This window comes from Lissotriton vulgaris, chromosome 4_1 (assembly GCF_964263255.1).
Source record: "Lissotriton vulgaris chromosome 4_1, aLisVul1.2, whole genome shotgun sequence".
Classification (NCBI taxonomy): domain Eukaryota; kingdom Metazoa; phylum Chordata; class Amphibia; order Caudata; family Salamandridae; genus Lissotriton; species Lissotriton vulgaris.
In genome coordinates this window covers 1,350,790,355-1,350,796,409 of record NC_141691.1, presented here as the reverse complement: position 1 = coordinate 1,350,796,409, position 6,055 = coordinate 1,350,790,355, and the positions used below count along the sequence as shown (strand labels likewise).

The 6,055-nt window shown below is 47.8% G+C and overlaps 1 long non-coding RNA gene across 1 annotated transcript; it reads right to left on the bottom strand.

The window, feature by feature from the left end:
• Window positions 1–877: 877 nt before the first annotated feature.
• Window positions 878–4,240, bottom strand: LOC147723966 (uncharacterized). The gene is made up of 2 exons (XR_015310067.1): window positions 4,037–4,240; window positions 878–1,478 (listed from the first exon to the last, which is right to left on the bottom strand). It is a non-coding gene; the product is annotated as an uncharacterized LOC147723966 (long non-coding RNA).
• Between the last annotated feature and the right edge of the window lie 1,815 nt (window positions 4,241–6,055).

The following is a 6,055-nucleotide window of genomic DNA, read 5'->3' as shown; positions in this document are numbered from 1 at the left end:
CGCCTCTACTGCTTCCTTCGTTTTCGCACTTTACTTCCGTAGTCTTTATTCTGTCAATCCACTTCTGTTCTCCTCCCTCATAACCCCCTCCTTCGTTTATCCCTGTCTTCGCCCCTCTTCCTTCTTCCTTATCATATTATTTTCTTCCTCCTCTCCTTTCCTCCCTCGTCTTCCCCGCTCTTTCTTGCTTCCTTGGTTCCTCCGTTCCTGTGTGTCCAGCCCCCTCTCCCTGGCACCTCTGACCTTTCCTGCTGCTTCCGGACCACCCTGACATTCGGGAGCTGGTGCCTGTGGGTGCAGAGTCTGGCTCGGCGTGATTTATGCCATTGGTATAACAGCAGACACACTGCAGTCCCCCCCTGATTAAAATTCAGCTCCGGCCCCGACTGCAGCACTCCACAAATGGAATATTCTACATAATTTCCGAAAATGCTTGTTTTTCTTGTTTAAAAAGTGACCTTGTGTGATGTAAGTAGTGTTCATTTAAAGCGCTGCAATACCTTCCGATAGAGTTCGCGCTAAATAAAAGTGCAGAAAAAACACAAGACAAATCGAACGCTTTAAAGCAAGAAAGGAACACCTCGGTGGGTGAATCACCCAGCTGGTGTCACAAGGCCCCCATAGGCAGAGCGGATGTTTCTTGCCATTCCCACCTCTGCTGATTATCTAGAGGCTACCAGGCCTTACAGTGACACCTCGTCACCCAGAATACCCTCGGCACCCTCTCCAATCTCACACCTCAGCAAAGAGCCTTTGATCAGCATTAAACAGGCGAGTGCTCCCCCCTGGGGCGCTACCTCCGGGCATAAAACACCACCTTGAGTGTACCCGTTCTTTGAGGTAGACAGTACCATATAGGAGAGGTGCAAAATAAGTGTATAATCTTGTTGTAAGCCTTTATTACTGCAGGACATAATCAGGGTTTCTTTGCTACAACAGCTTGAATTATATACAACACTACATTGGGCGCTAAAAACTGGAAAAATTCACATTGGAATGTTTAGAACTCCAACTGCTCAAAATTACTCAAAACGTAACCATGAACAAATCAATTTACACTGGAAGAATACTGAAGCATTTGCTGTGCGTAATATACTAAAAAAACAAAACATAAAACAGGTTTGCCCATAGGCAATTAAAACAGAAGTGGAATGCATGCAGGGTGAACGAACTGCTCAACTTTGCGGAAAATTGTTCTTTAAGTCCACCAATGCAGTGTGCTAAAGTGTTTGGTCTTTCAGGGCAGTTTCTCAACTAGTTTTCATCAGTGGTGGTTAAGTCCCCAGAGTAATCATTTGGGTCAGCAGCATCATCCGCATCTGCACTTTCTGCCTCCACATTATCTGCTCCTCATTTTCATCGTTTTCACCATCAATGTCCTCCTTTTCGTTTTGCTCATTGTCTTCATCATTCGCATCAGTTGTTTCCTCAACTACCGATTCTCCTGTTTGTTCAACGATTTCAAAGGGATTCTCACCCTAAAAGTAAACACAAGTTTTAAACCATCTTTAGCAAAATTTTGCAGAACAAATGCACACTAACTATTACAAAAGTAACAGCAAAAGTCTTGTGTACAGTGCAAGTAAAGAACTCAGATTTCAGATCACAAAAAAGCAGAAAGAATGTATTATTAGAAAAGGCATCTTACAACGGGGAGAACATATGCAGGACTTCTAAATTTTAAAGTATGTCCAGACAGGCCATAGGATGGAAAAATCCATGCCAGGTCTATGAACGCCCATGAGCTCCGAGGAGTCTTTGTACAGAGGGGGCGATGACTGGAATATTGAGGGTGGGCATCACATTTCCAAGAAATTAATTTCCTGCGAAACTACAATTTTTTGGGTGAAACTCAGTACGGAAGAAGTGTTATTTGCAAAGCTGAGTTAGGAGTAAACAGATCTGAACATTCAATATGCAGTGTGAGCCCTGGAGGCAGGAAGGGTGGAAGTGCATCCACAGCATTACAGGCTGCAAGCTAATTGTTGATGGTAATTAACTTATCAGTTTGCAGCATGTGTACCTGTTTGATTTAATTAATGATTTTATTTAATTTGTATAGCTCTTGAATCACCCCCAGGGGGGTATCTCAGCGCTTGGAAGCACAGCATAGGTCATGGGTACTCACAAACGTTCTCTCAGGGGCCAAATTTACACTGTGGTTTGTGTCCGAGGGCCGCACCAGTGGGGGCGGGGTCAGTGGGGGAGGTGGCAGGGCTAGAGCAACAAAAAAAACAACTGACCATGAGGTTGATCACTGGTCCCTGCAGCGGACACCTTCGTCCACTGAGCCACCAGACCCGGGATACACACATCTCTTGCTCTCTCTTTGTCTCCCTCCCTCACTCTCCCTACCTCTCCCATACTCTGTTCCCCTCCCTCTGTCTTCCTCCCCCTGTCTCCCTTTCCCTCTCTCACTCCCTCCCCCCTTTCCCTCTCACTCTGTCTCCCTTTCCCTCTCTCACTCCCTCACTCTGTCTCCCTTTCCCTCACTCACTTTCCCTCCCTTCCTTTCCCTCTCACTGTTTCCCTTTCCCCCTGTCACTCCCTCACTCTGTCACTCCTTTTCCCTCCTTTCCCTCCCTTTCCCTCTCACTCCCTCACTGTCTCCCTTTCCCACTCTCACTCCCTCACTCTGTCCGGGCAGTTTTCAGGAGTCTTCCGAATTTAAGATGGTCCAGACACTGTCTTAGGGCCAGCTGTAGTTGATTCCAGATGAAGGGTGCGAGAAGGACTTGCCTCCGGGTCTAGCCTTTTTTATGTTGGGGCTTTTGAGGAGCGATTGGGAGCTGGCGCGCAGAGTCCGAGCTGGGTTATTAGCGGCGAAGTTTCTCTACTACATCGGGAGGGCCATTGCCCCAGATAGCTTTGTGTGTGAGACAGCAGATCTAGAATTTCACGCGCTGTCGTATGGGCAGCCAGTGTAGCTGATGAGGGAGGGGAGAGGAAGCTGATCTGGGGGGAGCATTCAGAACCGTGCAGGCGGCTGTGTTTGGTATCATTTGCAATTGGTTTAAGGAGGACTCATTTGCTGCGATCAATAGGGCGTTGCAATAGTCCAGCTTGCTTGGCATCAGGGCCTGTGTTAGGGTTTTCCTTGTTGTGTCGGGGACATAAGTAAAAGCTTTCCTTAGTAAGCCATGGGTGTGGAAGCAGGATCAGACTGTGTGAGTAACGTGTTTCTTCATGTTTAGGGACTGTTGTAGGTGAACACAGAGGTTTTTGACTGTGGTTGCCGGGGTCGGGGGTGTGCCTAGTTCTGGGGGCCACCAGGAAGGTGACCAGAGGAGGGGGCATCTCCAAAGAGCAGAACCTCAGTTTTTGCAGCGTTCAGCTGGAGGAAATTGCTTTCCATCCAGTGAGATTTCCAGCATTCCTAAAGAGAAGGTAGATTGGGCAGATTGAGAAGTTTTATTGAAAGAGAAGGTAAGCTGTTGATGCTTTTATGCCTGTGGCTGAAGGATTACCCATGTGTGGTGTGAAATTCGCTTTTAAGTAGAACTGCAGAATGGCCATATTTCTGGTTGAATACAAGACTGCAACAGAAATATACTTACTAGAAATACCAATAAAGAATTTGCTGGATTACATTTATATTTAAAGCAGACATCTCCAACGGATAGCTCTGAATCTACTGGCAGCTCACCAATACCCTGGAAGATTGGGGGTTTGACAGTGTGAAAACACGAGTCAGGATACAGGTATCCTGAACCTATAGGACACATGGAGGGACCCCCTCATGGGCAATTGCTTTTTTTTAAAAACCTATTAAAATTTTAAGTGCTGACTTTTCTATGGTTGTGTGGGTAAAAATGAAACTAACGTCCCTGGAACCTTTGGCATTTTCAGTGGGTTGTAAAACTTTAATTGTGACAGACATCTGAGTAGTCAGAACAATAATTCTGGAAGGCATGGTCACTCACCATTGTGGTAACTCTCATAGAAAAAGTTGGACTGCCGATTTAACTGGCCAAGCAATTATTCAACTTGAGTCAATAGGTTCAATGTCTTCAGATATGGCTCCTAAAAATCTTACCGTTGCATACTGTTCGTACCGGGACTTGACTGTTGGGTTGTTTAGGATACTTGTAGCAGTGAGTACGCTCTCCCTTTTTATTTGTTCCTTGTAAGCCTGGAATTTTTTTTAGATAAATAAACGTTAATTTATACACATACTGCTAGTTCAACTACAATAACTTGGTTGGAACCTAGAAGAGAAGGCATTCAATGTGGACAGAAACCCTTTAGAAACTACTCTGCCACCAGGGTGTGCCAGATAAGCGTTTAAAAAACACCAGGGACTCTTATTAGGGAATGACTCGCAATCTCGCTCCTTCCACAAGCAAGCAATCAAACCCCACCAAGCAGGCCGTGACCTGAAACCCCCAAGGGGAAAAGAGCACAGCCAAGAGACCAGGCGAGCAGATAATGTGCTTTAATGTAAGCTGGGACTCCGATGTCTGTGCTCTTTTCAGGACATGCCCTTTGAAGGACACAGATTGGTCAATGAGAGAGCCCAAGGATTTGGAAAAAAATATCCCGGCTCAGGACGCCTCCGACAGACAAACACTCACTGAGTAATTACAACACCTGGCTGCTGCGCTCCATCACAACAAACTTCGCCCAACCGGAAGTTGCATTCTGAAGGAATCCGAGCTCGGAGCCGGCCCGGCCGGGTCTGGCTCCTCTGGAATGCGGATCCACCGGCGCAGCCTCGGCCCAGGCCTCGGGGGGATGGATGCGGGCGGGCCACGGGCGCCTGCTCTGGGCACCAGGTTCAGGCAGAAAAGGGAATGGCTGGTTCCGTCTGAACTCAACAGGAGGCAGTTCAGAGAGCAGCCGCTGGGCGGCGTGCCTGGCGTTTACAAGAGAGCGCCAACCTGCCAACCACTCCCAAAAGACAATGAGGCATTGCCCTGGCTGCCGTAGCCTGCCAGGGAGAAGAGCGCAGAAGAGCATGGCAGGCAGGGGGTGCACAATAATCGAGTGAAAGCCACAGACGTATGCCAGCTGCACCCTGGCCATCAGACCCCATCTCTGCCCGCCAGCGACATAATCTTCGAACGTCGCCCTCTGGTAGCAGCGCACACACCCGGTCTACCCAGCCCGTCATCATCCCAGGCTGTGCGCCTCACCCATCGGTGCCAGCTAAACGAAAACTGTTTAACCGGACCCCACATACCCTGTCGTCGGACCTACCCTCTGGTGCCAGCCACACAGCGGCGGCTGAACGGCACCGGCTAGACTTGGAACCGCATTCTCCCTTACGAGCCAATCTCTAGAGATAGATAGAGGTAGGGCGATAGATAGAGGGAGGGAGGGCGATAGATAGATAGAGGGCGATAGATAGATAGAGGGAGGGCGATGGATAGAGGGAGGGCGATGGATAGATAGAGGGAGGGCGATGGATAGATAGAGGGAGGGCGATAGATAGATAGGAGGGCGATAGATAGATAGGAGGGCGATAGATAGAAGGAGGGCAATAACAGACAGATGTCCCTTCCAATGGCTAGCCTCCATTTATGGAGCTAGCCAATGGAAGAGCAGGCGGGACAAAGCACCCATACTGCTAAACAAAAGGTTTCGCCTGCGCGAACGCTGCTGCGCAGCAGATCGCCAGGCGAAACCTAAAAAACAGAAGCTGTCTGTCTAGAAACATACCTTTTTTTGACCGCATTGCCATTTGATCCAGGTTTTCTCAATTTAGGTTTTTTGCCAACAAACGCCCCTCCAATGGGTTTATTAAGCGATTGCATCATCTTTCTTTTCATCCACCTTCCAGCAGGCCCACCAAATACCACACTTTTCTGGTAGTCGACAACAATTCCAGGTCTCTGCATACCGCCATAATCCTGCAAATTGATAACATAAAATTAGCAGAGAGTATGCAGATAAGGCAAGTTACATGGTGTGCAAAACTGTGTTAACAGTTTTATAATAATGGCAGGCATAATCCAAGAACCAATGTTGGGTGGTCAAGGAATTCGTAGGCTAAGCAGCAGTTGTTGCCATTCTGGTAGGTGTAGATACTTCTTGGCTACAATTATGAAAATTG